The following is a 14,450-nucleotide window of genomic DNA, read 5'->3' as shown; positions in this document are numbered from 1 at the left end:
CTATGTCCCTGCTTTTTTATTGTCTTTAGCTTTGCCTGTAAAGGGAAACCTATGTAATTTTTAGGTGGTTTTTATTATTATTATACATCTAATCCAGAAAATAAGAAATTGCACAGAAAATAATTTGCTTTTGTTCTTCTGATGGTTCTTCCTGATCGAATAATTAATTGAAAAGCAAAGAGGAAATGGGTATGTTCTGTTAGTTGTGCCAAACAAAATTCTGCTCAGCTGAAATACAAATGGTGTTCTGATACATTTATCTTGGTGCCACCAAGCAACTCAGTTTAATTTTAATTTTTCCTCAGTTTAATTTTTGCTGAAACTGGTGACGTTGTGTGTTTACATGTGTGAGTGCTGGAGGGGAGGAAAACCTCAGGAGAGGCAGGTGCAGCAGGGCTGTTTGCAAGGGCAAAGGACTGGACCTGGCCACCATGAGATCAGTCCTGTCCCAGTAAAAACCACCAGGGACAGTGAAGAATACCCAGCTGAATGTCTCTCAGAGGAAGGAGGGCACCTGAATCCAGACAGACAGCAGGTCCAGCTCAGGCTGCTGACAAGAGGCATGATGTGGAAGGGCATCTGCAGCAATGGCAGGTAGGTTCATCTGGGGCAATTTTTTCCTGTGTTGCTCCAGAGCTGTACAACTGTGACAGCAACCTGATGGGACTAAGGTGGGATTCATCTGTTCTATGAAAAGTTGGGTGGCCAGTTTGAACACACCACCTGGCTCCCCCAGTAGCCATGAAAAGAGAGACACATCCACACAGAGCAGCTCACCCCATGGTAAGAGATTGCTCATTTCATGTTAATCTACTTTCTGTGTGATACTGGTATCTTTTTAGAAATTGACAGTGTAAAACCACAGGTCACAACATTTCTGTGGGACTGTGTAAAAGATCTTTGAGATTATGGACAAGCACATGATTTAACAGCCCTGCCCACTTCAGATTTTCATGCCAGTGTCTCTGAGAGCACTGGATGCATCCATAGTGTGTGCCCTCAGACTCTTGGGAACCACCTGAAAATAAGTTAAAGAGCATCTGCTTCCCCTGATTATATGTGAATCTGTATCCCTATCTTAATCTTTGATTTAGATTTCTGAAGGTTTGTTTTTTTTTTTTTTTTTAATTTTTAGCTAATTAAAACATGCATTTCTACTTATATATGTCATATATAGTGAACGAACCAAATTTACATGAAATAACAAAATGCATAGAAATGTAGTAAGGAAAAGGATTAAAAATGTGCATGAAAAAAATATTGAGCTAATGCACATAAAGAACTGTAAAAGAGAATTTTTCCTACTGTATGTCTTCTGACAGCATGTTTGCATCTTGATTACATATCCTTTCTAATAGATAGATAGATAAGGCCCTTTACCTTTAGTATTTTATTTTCCTGCCATAAAAAAGTATTGACAATAGAGCAGCTACTGTTACTAAACATGGCGTATTTTTTATTCCATAATAATTGTTCAGTGTTCTTGATTGTCATATCTGAGTTTTGACACACAATAGTTTGATTTTACAGCCTCTGGAAAGTTATTGAGTTATTTTGGCAGAGTTTCTCTGTAGTTCCTTACAGGATAACACAACTGCTGTGGCTGTGTGAGTCTGTCTGGACTAAGTCAACTTTTTATTGTCTAGACGTGCATTTAATGACTTAATTAGTGGGTGCAGCACAGCTGCTATTTCACTGGTATCAGTTCTTCTATTTTGTTAATTCTCTGTCTGTTCTCCTAAACCACCCTACCTCTGTAACTAATTTCCCTACAAATCACTAAGCAATGGGGCACATATAGCCTGTCACCCTCCTTCCTGGAGTGTGACCACTGATGTGTCACAAAATGGACAGGGAAGGGAAGGCAGAGATGAAAACTTCTAGTCTGTGAAATGTCTATCTGTTCAGTGCATTATTTCCAGGAGGACCTGGGGCCTTTTGCTTTGCAAATTACTCACACTGCCAATGTGATTGTAATAAACATAAACAGGTAGGAATGGTAGTAAAGTTCAAAAATACAGCTAATACAGCAGCTCCTGATGTGCATACACTGTACAGAACTGCTCTAATGTGGAGGACTGCACACTTGACCAGGGGTCTCCAGTGTAGGCAGAAAAGCTGCACCATTTACCCCTGGTGAAGACCTGGCTCTCATTTTCAATAGTGCCCTGAGAAACCCTTTTGGTCCCACACACTTGCTTCACAGCCAACAGGGAGATTTTAGAGCTGGATTAATCTAGCTGCACCTTGAGGCAGCACTGGAAAATCAGACTATCATGAAGACTGAAGAGTGTAAGTCTGGGAGATGGACATTGCCAGAGGGTGGGTGACATACAGCTCTGCCACTCTCCAAGAGCCAGGTTTGTCCTCCTCTGCACACCCATTCCTGCCTGAAGAACCTGCTGGGGTCTTGGGCTCACAGCACTGAAACATGTTATTCTAACAAGACTTTGGGATTAGTTTTGGACATCCCCTGAAGCTGGGAGGTTGGTGACTGAGGTGGAGGCTGGACACTGGCCAAGCAGGGAGGCACACTGGGGACAAACGTTTCCCAGGCATTTCCTTCTCTTATTCTATCAACTTCCTGGCAGAGCAGTTTTAAGGAGGGGCCTGGAGGAATTGAGGGGTCTGTGATGGGCAGTGTGCATGGGAGGGAGCAGCAGCAGGGCAGAAGCTGAATCCAGCATGGTCTGAAGGAGCAGACAGGGGGAGAGGGGGGGTCCCAGGGGGTCACTGTGGGGACTGGGGGCAGGTGTGGGGAGCAGGTTGCACTGGAGGGACTTCAGGGACAGAGATACAAAGGCACAGGCAAACCCCCCATCCCCATTTCAGGCTCAGCATCCTGAGCAGGTTTGCAGAGAGACAAGGCCACTCATTCCTTGTGCCAGCAGAGAGGCACACAACCATTTTTGCTGTCTGTAAGCCAGCAGAGTTTCCTGGTTCAGTGCAAGTTAAAAGTTTAAGACAGCTCTAAGCTCAGGAATGACTTGAGTAATACTCTGCTCTCTCTCGCCCTCCTTCACTCAAGGAGATACACCCTCTCAATATAGGAGATTACCCAAGACTGCATTTCTTGTTCTTAAAACAGAAGATTAAACAAAAGCAGATGAAGGGAGAGGCATTTACCACACTGAGCTGTTACTTGGCATTCAGAAGTGTGTTCGTGACCTGCTGTGTTGCTGGCAGTGGGGCTGGCAGAGGAGACCAGCTCCATAACCATTAGAAGTGGCATTGCAGGGGATACACTGATGGGTTGTTTATCCTTCTTTTTTCTGATAATGATGGCATAACCTGTGTTTGCTTCAGAGAAAGGCTTTACTGGCAGTTGTGGCAGGATACAGTCACTCAGACCTTCAAAATGAGAGAAATTACACCTTTGCCTGAAAAGAAGGAACTGGACATCACTGACCTGGCCTAGCTGATCTGAAGCAGTGCATTTCACTGGGGCACAAAGCAGAATAAACACTTGGAGAACTTGGGGAAGGGAGGCAGCTAAAAGTAAGAGACTTTGGGATAACCAAATCCTGCCCACAGAGACCTTTTTTCTCATCTTGGTCTCTCACTGGCCATTTCAGAAGCTTCCTGGAATTCAATGTTAAAAAGTCTCAGTCTCCAACCTGTTTTCCTCACATCACAGCAGTGTTACCTGCTTCACGGCTTTCTAGGCTTTTTATTCCTTGATCCATTGCAGGACTTGTGCTCTAGCCTGACCATCCCTGGTTACAAATGTCTCCCTGGCAGGAATACTCTTCCTCTCAAGAAAGGGAGGCTGCTACTCAGATACAGACAAAACCACCTGCTGGCTGTCCTGCCTCCTCCTCCTCTTCCCCATCACTTTTGTGAGCCTGCAACACACATGAGGGCAGCAAACAAAACACCCATGATCACTGCCAGAAGGGCCATCAGTCCTGTTTCTTTGATGTCAAAGGTGCAGGTGTTTTCTGTTTCTTTTTAATCTGTTAAACAGTAAGAAGTGTGTTAGCATAAGATTTTGTTTATAAGAAAAAAATAATTGGAGTTTGAGGAATGAAGCTTGTTTGTACTGGTAATTTATTGGAAGGGAAGTGAGTATGTGGATCCCAGGTACTCTTTTTCCAAGTGCATAATTAGCTTGTCTGGGGATGGGGTCACTTCTTCCACTTTTAGAACAGATTATACTGCACTCTTCATTTGATTTGCACGGAAGGTGTTGGTATGGAAAGCTGGCAGGGGATAGCTGGTGCACTGTCAGTTCCCATGTCAGCTTTTTTAGCAGTAAATCCCTTGTGTCAACAGATCTCAGATATTTATGACTTAGAGAAAGAACGCGGCAGGTCCAGAAATCTCCTCCCAGCCTGAGGAGGAAGGAAAACACCGCTTGAATTTATCATTTGCCACTTGCCACCATGACGTCAGCTCAGGGCTGAGCTCTCTACCTGTGGCTGGGACCTTAAATGAGCTGACACCAGAAGAGAAAGGCACTTTCTCTTAGGTTTAGCAGCAAGTGGCAGCAGCAGCAGGAATGGCAATGAGACGCTCTGTGCTCCTCACTGTGTGGCTCGGCCTGGTGTTGAGCCTTTTGAAAGGTAAGAGCCACTATCTTCTGTTTTGTGATTTATCAAGGCAGCTATTGTGTGGCAGTGAATGGATTTTCTAGTGCTTTCAGCAGCTGTTGAGAAGCCAGTTGTGATACACAATTCGGCATGTCTAGATTTTGATTAATTAATGATGAAAGATGTCACTGCAAGCCAATGGCTTTCCTTGTTAACAGAACAATGGAAAATCACTGGTGCTTATGATTAACCTAATTAAGCCTATTCCAAGAGCAGTTTTCAGGACTTTTATACTATACCCAGGTAATTCAAGCCCTGTTACAGTCATAACAAAAGGTGCAACTGTTCCAGCCCAGTACTTTTTTGGCCAGAGGCTCCTTAACCAACCAGTCTGGAAAGCAGCTTGCCCTGAGCTGGCTCACAGAGCTTTTGTTCCTTCCTGTTGAAATAAATTAATGGAAACATAACCACCAGCTTTCAAGAGGGTTGCACTGTAGTCTGTTCAAACTACAGGTGTCATTCTTAAGCCACTTCATACATTTTTCTGGCATTGTGCCGGTTGGAAATTGTGGGCTGGAGCCTTCAGCCAAACTTGCCTTTTCCTGATACTCAGTGAGAGATATGAGGAGGTGAAGACATTAGAAGAAGTAAAGCATCTATATGAAGAGTTTTCTAGCAACTTGAAGCTGTGAGAGGACAGGAACTCCTAGCTAATACAAAGATAAAATTGCAGAGATATCAGCCGAATTAAGACCTGTTAAGCTTGCAACTGGTGGCAGATAGTTGTGGGTCTCTGTTGACTACTGTGAATGAACAGATGTATTTCCAGCAACATCCACAGTGTGCTACAGACCCATTTTCAGCTGTAAATCATAAGCATAGAAGTCTTCAAGATTGTCAGTTGGTTGGTTTTCTGATTGGAGGCTTGTAGGTAACAGCAAGATGTGAAAAATCTTATGCCAAGACTTACTGAAAGCAATACCTGTATTTCACTTGATCAGACTTTGCATCAAGATAGATCTGCCCAGAAACCATTTCATTCTAAGCAAATATTGTAAAAGCTTTGCAGGATGTATCCAATTGAATAGTACTGGCAAAGGCCCTGCCCTGCTCAGCAGCCAGATGTCTTTGTTATTGTACAGCCTTGATTGTAACATCCATTTCTTTATCACGGTGGTAATGCCCAAACCCATTAACACAGCCTGTTTCCATACATACAAGGTTAGGTCTAGGCACACAGAGCCATAAATTAGCCACCTTTGCTCAAGTCACCTCTGTCAAGCCCTCCCACAAGGCTCAATTGCAGCTCATGCACTCTGCTGGCACCATGGATGCTGTTCTTCCTGGGTCCAAAGGGTATTCCCTCCTGGACAATGGTAAGACAGAGCCTCCCAGCTCTAACATTTGTTTAAAAAGCACTAGCTCTGTAACAGGTTGTTGTTCTGACATCCATTGCCTGTGACCACCAGACATTCATATTTTCACAGTTATAAGAAAATATCTATTTACACTAACTGGGGAACAAATAATGCCATTTATGGAACTTAGTGACCAGTGAAAGCAGACTTGGCAGGGAACTGGCACAATTGCTCATATTTCCCCTTCACCTAGAGGAGGCTAATGGATGACTTGTCTTTTGCATGTGCCTTTTCTATGTGAGATATATTGACCATCAGAAAAAAACATAAAAGATTTTCCTCACTTTTGATTTTCAAAGCCCTATAAAACTCTAGAAAAGTGGGGTCTATTTTCAAATGTCTGCTGAGATGTGCACAGTGTTATGGTGACATGGATCTTAGCCACAAATACATTAGTCTTTCAGCTGCATGCTTTTAATGCTTTAGATAAAATTATGATTGCAGCAGCATTCACTGACAATAAATAAGTTTATATTCTATATATATAAATGATTAATTAATAATTATACTAAACTAATCAAGATTAAAGTTAGATTACATGATCCAAACTGGTCATTTGTCAGTATCAGACATTTATCAGCGAGGCTGCTTTATAATTTGTCCTTACAACTAGGAAAAACAAAACAAACAAACAACAAACCCCTCAAAACCTGAACTCATTCTTTATATCAAGAACTGAGAATAACACAGGTTAATCGAAGCAAAACCAAACAACTTTAAATAACTGACATATTTTGTAGGAGTAAAAGCAATAACAAAGGCTGAAAACAAAGTATGAGGAATTACTTTCACCAATTAGCTGGTATCAGCCAGGTTTCCTTTATTGAGAAATAATGATGGCAGGGAAGGAATAGAAAAAGAAATAATATATACTGGCAGAAATGCATAGACGTGTAGTCCAGGGAAAAAGAGTCTAGATACTGCTGCTGATGATCTAGCAGAAGCATTCCTGGAACAGAAACAGCATGCTGTCAATGCCCACATGAATCTGTCACAGCACAGGAGTTAGCAAAGACCCTCATTATTCCACTGCTCCAGAAGAGGATAGATGGAACTTCAATGGATGCTCCAGTAATGCTGAGCCTGGAGCTCAGAGGGTCTCATGGATGGGAGGAGACCCTCATCCCATCTGGTGCAGAGGCTGTGTGCCCATGGATGGGATGCCTCAGATCCTGCTCTGACAGCCAGTGCTGTAAGGAGAAATGTATGTTGAGCCTACAACTCAGCATTAGTTGCCTGGAGGAGAAAGGCAGGCAGAGTACAAACCTGCTACTGGTAAGGAAGAGTCCAAGTGCAGGGTGTGAGAGAATAATAACACCAATGGCACACAAGTCGTGGGGGCAGAAAAAAGGATAATGTAAGGGTACCCAGAGGTGTGGCTGCTCAGCCACACACAGGTGTGTGTCGATTGCCCCCCCCCCAACCAGCTTACCTGCTCATAAATTGTCTGGAATGCAAAGAGTGCTGCCCTCTGTCTTCTTTTCCCTTTACCAGAAAGTGCTTCTCAAGAGACCATTGGCAAAAGAACATTGCCACCAACCTCAATAGCTACAGGTAAGGAGCAAAGCCCACAGGCAGCCCCTTCTGGGAAGAGACCCAGGGAGATCTGAAGCCTCACAGAGTCTACCCCAAGTTCCACTGACAGGGGAGAGAAAGGGGTGGAGATCAAGGTTGTGAGTATCCTCTGCAAATCCCTGTTTCCCTGCTGGTCTCTGCAGTGAGGGGGAAGGATTGGGGAAGATTAGAAGAGGTGGCAATTTTGTGTTTGGCACCTTTGCCTCCTGCATCAGGCCTGGATAGAGGAGGATCCCTGTAGAGATGCCCAGGGGAGGAATCCTGTGACCAGATCCTGCAGGAAGCTGTGCCTGAGGCTGGTTGCTGCAGGGTGTGACACCTTTGGCCAGCAGTGCCTTGGCCATAAAGCACAGATAAGCTGGGGACACCACAGTGTGTGTGAGGTCCTTGTGTTCACTTGCTGCCATTGGGGTCCAGGGAGACAAGGACACATCAGATGTCACAGGCATCTGAGCCCCTGAGAGCCAAGAGGCTGGGCAAGGGTGCTCAGGGCTTTGACTGCTCAGCCCCACAAGGATCCAATGCACTTACCTGCTCTGGACTAGTCCTATAAACACAGAATTCCCCAAGGCTTTCTGAACAGACACTGCTAGGCTGTGATGACATGTCTCTTCTCTTCCCTTCATCAGATAACAGTACTTCAAATGGAACAGATCCTGACCCACCAGTGCCACCAATCACAGATCCTTCAGGTGAGGAGCAAAAGTGCTCAGGCAGCTTTTTGTGGTGACAGCTTGGAATAAGGAGGTCCCAGGCAACTCTGAAGCCCCCTCAGATAGGAAGGAATTGCCCTGCCTGAGTTTCCACATCTCCTCTTTCAGAAAAGTCCAAGATGCCCAGATGTTGGCCATGAATACCTTCCACACTTTGATATTTTCCTGCTGGTTTATGCTGCAATGAGAATATGTTGGGGTAGATTGGAGGAGGTTGCTCTTTTTGTGCTTTATGCCTTTGCCTCCTACATCTTGCCTGGATAGAAGGCGTCCCTTTAGAGATGCCCAGGGGAGGAATCCTGTGACCTGATCCTGCAGGGAGCTGTGCCTGAGGCTGGTTGCTGCAGGGTGTGACAGCTTTGGCCAGCACTGCCTTGGCCATACAGCACAGATAAGCTGGGGACATCACAGTGTGTGTGAGGTCCATGTGTCCAACTGGTGCTATTTGGGGTCCAGGGAGTCATGGACACATCAGATGTCACAGGCATCTGAGCCCTGAGAGCCAAGAGGCTGGGCAAGGGTGCTCAGGGCTTTGACTCCTCAGCCCCACAAGGATCCAATGCACTTACCTGCTCTGGACTAGTCCTATAAACACAGAATTCCCCAAGGCTTTCTGAACAGACACTGCTAGGCTGTGATGACATGTCTCTTCTCTTCCCTTCATCAGATAACAGTACTTCAAATGGAACAGGTCCTGAGCCATCAGTGACACCAAGTACAAGTCCTTCAGGTAAGGAGCAAAACTGCTCAGGCAGCTTTTTGTGCTGACAGCTTGGAGAAAGAAGGTCCTAAGGAGCTCTGAGGCCCCCTCAGACAGGAAAGAGTTGCCCTGCCTGAGTTTCCACATCTCCTGTTTCAGAAAAGTCCAAGATGCCCAGATGTTTGCCATGAATACCTTCCACACTTTGATATTTTCCTGCTGGTTTTTACTGCAATGAGAATGTGTTGGGGAAGATTAGGAGAGGTGGCAATTTTCTGTAGGCCGTCTTCACCTCCTGCATCAGACCTGGATAGAGGACGATCCCTGTAGAGATGCCCAGGGGAGGAATCCTGTGATCTGATCCTGCAGGGAGCTGTGCCTGAGGCTGGTTGCTGCAGGGTGTGACACCTTTGGCCAGCACAGCTGTGACCATACAGCACAGATAAGCTGGGGACACCACAGTGTGTGTGAGGTCCTTGTGTTCAACTGGTGCTATTTGGGGTCCAGGGAGTCATAGACACATCAGATGTCACAGGCATCTGAGCCCTGAGAGCCAAGAGGCTGGGCAAGGGTGCTCAGGGCTTTGACTGCTCAGCCCCACAAGGATCCAATACACTTACCTGCTCTGGACTAGTCCTATAAACACAGAATTCCCCAAGGCTTTCTGAACAGACTCTTCTAGGCTGTGATGACATGTCTCTTCTCTTCCCTTCATTAGATAACAGTACTTCAAATGGAACAGATCCTGAGCCATCAGTGCCAGCAATCACAGATCCTTCAGGTAAGGAGCAAAACTGCTCACGCAGCTTTTTGTGGTGACAGCTTGGAGAAAGAAGGTCCTAAGGATCTCTGAAGCTTCCTCAGATAGGAAGGAGTTGCCCTGCCTGGGTTTCCTCAGCTTTTCTTTCAGAAAAGACACAGCTGGCTGGATGATGGCCATGAATACCTTCCACTCTTCAGACTGTTCCTGCTGATTTATGCTGATTTATTGAGAATGTGTTGGGGTATATTGGAGGAGGTTGCTCTTTCTGTGCTTGATGCCTTTGCCTCCTGCATCAAGCCTGGATAGAAGGGATCCCTGTAGAGATGCCCAGGGGAGGAATCCTGTGACCTGATCCTGCAGGGAGCTGTGCCTGAGGCTGGTTGCTGCAGGGTGTGACAGCTTTGGCCAGCACAGCTGTGACCATACAGCACAGATAAGCTGGGGACATCACAGTGTGTGTGAGGTCCTTGTGTTCAACTGGTGCTATTTGGGGTCCAGGGAGTCATGGACACATCAGATGTTACAGGCATCTGAGCCCTGAGAGCCAAGAGGCTGGGCAAGGGTGCTCAGGGCTTTGGCTGCTCAGCCCCACAAGGATCCAATGCACTTACCTGCTCTGGACTAGTCCTATAAACACAGAATTCCCCAAGGCTTTCTGAACAGACACTTCTAGGCTGTGATGACATGTCTCTTCTCTTCCCTTCATTAGATAACAGTACTTCAAATGGAACAGATCCTGAGCCATCAGTGCCACCAATCACAGATCCTTCAGGTAAGGAGCAAAACTGCTCATGCAGCTTTTTGTGGTGACAGCTTGGAGAAAGCAGGTCCTAAGGAGCTCTGAAGCTTCCTCAGATAGGAAGGAGTTGCCCTGCCTGGGTTTCCTCAGCTTTTCTTTCAGAAAAGACACAGCTGGCTGGATGATGGCCATGAATACCTTCCACTCTTCAGACTGTTCCTGCTGATTTATGCTGATTTATTGAGAATGTGTTGGGGTAGATTGAAGGAGGTTGCTCTTTTTGTGCTTGATGCCTTCACCTCCTGCATCAGACCTGGATAGAGGAGGATCCCTGTAGAGATGTCCAGGGGAGGAATCCTGTGACCAGATCCTTCAGGGAGCTGTGCCTGAGGCTGGTTGCTGCAGGGTGTGACACCTTTGGCCAGCACAGCTGTGACCATACAGCACAGATAAGCTGGGGACACCACAGTGTGTGTGAGGTCCTTGTGCTCAGTTGCTGACATTGGGGTCCAGGGAGACAAGGACACATCAGATGTCACAGGCATCTGAGCCCTGAGAGCCAAGAGGCTGGGCAAGGGTGCTCAGGGCTTTGACTCCTCAGCCCTACAAGGATCCAATGCACTTACCTGCTCTGGACTAGTCCTATAAACACAGAATTCCCCAAGGCTTTCTGAACAGACACTGCTAGGCTGTGATTGACATGTCTCTTCTCTTCCCTTCATCAGATAACAGTACTTCAAATGGAACAGATCCTGAGCCATCAGTGACACCAAGTATAAGTCCTTCAGGTAAGGAGCAAAACTGCTCAGGCAGCTTTTTGTGGTGACAGCTTGGAGAAAGAAGGTCCTAAGGAGCTCTGAAGCCCCCTCAGACAGGAAAGAGTTGCCCTGCCTGAGTTTCCACGTCTCCTGTTTCAGAAAAGTCCAAGATGCCCAGATGTTTGCCATGAATACCTTCCACACTTTGATATTTTCCTGCTGGTTTATGCTGCAATGAGAATGTGTTGGGGAAGATTGGATGAGGTGGCAATTTTCTTTTTGGCACCTTTGCCTCCTGCATCAGGCCTGGATAGAGGACGATCCCTGTAGAGATGCCCAGGAGAATCCTGTGACCTGATCCTGCAGGGAGCTGTGCCTGAGGCTGGTTGCTGCTGTGTGACAGCTTTGGCCAGCACTGCCTTGGCCATAAAGCACAGATAAGCTGGGGACACCATAGTGTGTGTGAGGTCCTTGTTTTCCACTGGTGCTATTTGGGGTCCAGGGAGTCATAGACACATCAGATGTCACAGGCATCTGAGCCCTGAGAGCCAAGAGGCTGGGCAAGGGTGCTCAGGGCTTTGGCTGCTCAGCCCCACAAGGATCCAATGCACTTACCTGCTCTGGACTAGTCCCATAAACACAGAACTCTCCAAGACTTTCTGAACAGACACTGCTAGGCTGTGCTGACATGTCTCTTCTCTTCCCTTCATCAGATAACAGTACTTCAAATGGAACAGATCCTGAGCCACCAATCACAGATCCTTCAGGTAAGGAGCAAAACTGCTCATGCAGCTGTTTGTGGTGACAGCTTGGAGAAAGATGGTCCTAAGGATCTCTGAAGCTTCCTCAGATAGGAAGGAGTTGCCCTGCCTGGGTTTCCTCAGCTTTTCTTTCAGAAAAGACACAGCTGGCTGGATGATGGCCATGAATACCTTCCACTCTTCAGACTGTTCCTGCTGGTTTATGCTGCAATGAGAATGTGTTGGGGTAGATTGGAGGAGGTTGCTCTTTCTGTGCTTGATGCCTTCACCTCCTGCATCAGACCTGGATAGAAGGGGTCCCTATAGAGATGCCCAGGGGAGGAATCCTGTGACCAGATCCTTCAGGGAGCTGTGCCTGAGGCTGGTTGCTGCAGGGTGTGACACCTTTGGCCAGCACAGCTGTGACCATACAGCACAGATAAGCTGGGGACACCACAGTGTGTGTGAGGTCCTTGTGTTCACTTGCTGCCATTGGGGTCCAGGGAGTCATGGACACATCAGATGTCACAGGCATCTGAGCCCCTGAGAGCCAAGAGGCTGGGCAAGGGTGCTCAGGGCTTTGACTGCTCAGCCCCACAAGGATCCAATGCACTTACCTGCTCTGGACTAGTCCTATAAACACAGAATTCCCCAAGGCTTTCTGAACAGACACTGCTAGGCTGTGCTGACATGTCTCTTCTCTTCCCTTTATTAGATAACAGTACTTCAAATGGAACAGATCCTGAGCCATCAGTGCCACCAATCACAGATCCTTCAGGTAAGGAGGAAAACTGCTCAGGCAGCTTTTTGTGGTGACAGCTTGGAGAAAGCAGGTCCTAAGGAGCTCTGAAGCCCCCTCAGACAGGAAAGAGTTGCCCTGCCTGAGTTTCCACGTCTCCTGTTTCAGAAAAGTCCAAGATGCCCAGATGTTTGCCATGAATACCTTCCACACTTTGATATTTTCCTGCTGGTTTATGCTGCAATGAGAATGTGTTGGGGAAGATTAGGAGAGGTGGCAATTTTCTTTTTGGCACCTTTGCCTCCTGCATCAGGCCTGGATAGAGGAGGATCCCTGTAGAGATGCCCAGGGGAGGAATCCTGTGACCAGATCCTGCAGGGAGCTGTGCCTGAGGCTGGTTGCTGCAGGGTGTGACAGCTTTGGCCAGCACAGCTGTGACCATACAGCACAGATAAGCTGGGGACACCACAGTGTGTGTGAGGTCCTTGTGTTCAGCTGGTGCTATTTGGGGTCCAGGGAGTCATGGACACATCAGATGTCACAGGCATCTGAGCCCTGAGAGCCAAGAGGCTGGGCAAGGGTGCTCAGGGCTTTGACTGCTCAGCCCCACAAGGATCCAATGCACTTACCTGCTCTGGACTAGTCCCATAAACACAGAATTCCCCAAGGCTTTCTGAACAGACACTGCTAGGCTGTGCTGACATGTCTCTTCTCTTCCCTTCATCAGATAACAGTACTTCAAATGGAACAGATCCTGAGCCATCAGTGCCACCAATCACAGATCCTTCAGGTAAGGAGCAAAACTGCTCAGGCAGCTTTTTGTGGTGACAGCTTGGAGAAAGAAGGTCCTAAGGATCTCTGAAGCTTCCTCAGATAGGAAGGAGTTGCCCTGCCTGGGTTTCCTCAGCTTTTCTTTCAGAAAAGACACAGCTGGCTGGATGATGGCCATGAATACCTTCCACTCTTCAGACTGTTCCTGCTGGTTTATGCTGCAATGAGAATGTGTTGGGGTAGATTGGAGGAGGTTGCTCTTTTTGTGCTTTATGCCTTCACCTCCTGCATCAGACCTGGATAGAAGGGATCCCTGTAGAGATGCCCAGGGGAGGAATCCTGTGACCAGATCCTGCAGGGAGCTGTGCCTGAGGCTGGTTGTTGCAGGGTGTGACAGCTTTGGCCAGCACAGCTGTGACCATACAGCACAGATAAGCTGGGGACACCACAGTGTGTGTGAGGTCCTTGTGTTCACTTGCTGCCATTGGGGTCCAGGGAGTCATGGACACATCAGATGTCACAGGCATCTGAGCCCTGAGAGCCAAGAGGCTGGGCAAGGGTGCTCAGGGCTTTGACTGCTCAGCCCCACAATGATCCAATGTACTTACCTGCTCTGGACTAGTCCTATAAACACAGAATTTCCCAAGGCTTTCTGAACAGACACTGCTAGGCTGTGATGACATGTCTCTTCTCTTCCCTTCATTAGATAACAGTACTTCAAATGGAACAGATCCTGAACCATCAGTGCCACCAATCACAGATCCTTCAGGTAAGGAGGAAAACTGCTCAGGCAGCTTTTTGTGGTGACAGCTTGGAGAAAGAAGGTCCTAAGGAGCTCTGAAGCCCCCTCAGACAGGAAGGAGTTGCCCTGCCTGGGTTTCCACAGTTCCTCTTTCAGAAAAGTCCAAGATGCCCAGATGTTTGCCATGAATATCTTTCATTCAGACTTTCCCTGCTGGTTCTTGCTGCAAGGAGAATGTGTTGGGGTCGACAGGGTGTGGC

At 47.0% G+C, this 14,450-nt stretch overlaps 2 long non-coding RNA genes across 2 annotated transcripts; both read left to right on the top strand.

Moving 5' to 3' along the window:
* Positions 1–696: 696 nt before the first annotated feature.
* LOC306804376 lies at positions 697–7,534 on the top strand. The gene is made up of 3 exons (XR_013774872.1): positions 697–3,928; positions 4,276–4,565; positions 7,445–7,534. It is a non-coding gene; the product is annotated as an uncharacterized lncRNA (long non-coding RNA).
* Positions 7,535–8,814: 1,280 nt separating this feature from the next.
* LOC306804604 lies at positions 8,815–11,946 on the top strand. The gene is made up of 3 exons (XR_013774947.1): positions 8,815–8,968; positions 11,190–11,228; positions 11,912–11,946. It is a non-coding gene; the product is annotated as an uncharacterized lncRNA (long non-coding RNA).
* Positions 11,947–14,450: the final 2,504 nt, after the last annotated feature.

Source organism: Erithacus rubecula, assembly GCF_903797595.1.
Source record: "Erithacus rubecula genome assembly, chromosome: 8".
Lineage (NCBI taxonomy): Eukaryota > Metazoa > Chordata > Aves > Passeriformes > Muscicapidae > Erithacus > Erithacus rubecula.
The sequence above is the reverse complement of the archived record's forward strand: the minus strand, read 5'-3'. Positions and strand labels throughout refer to the sequence as shown.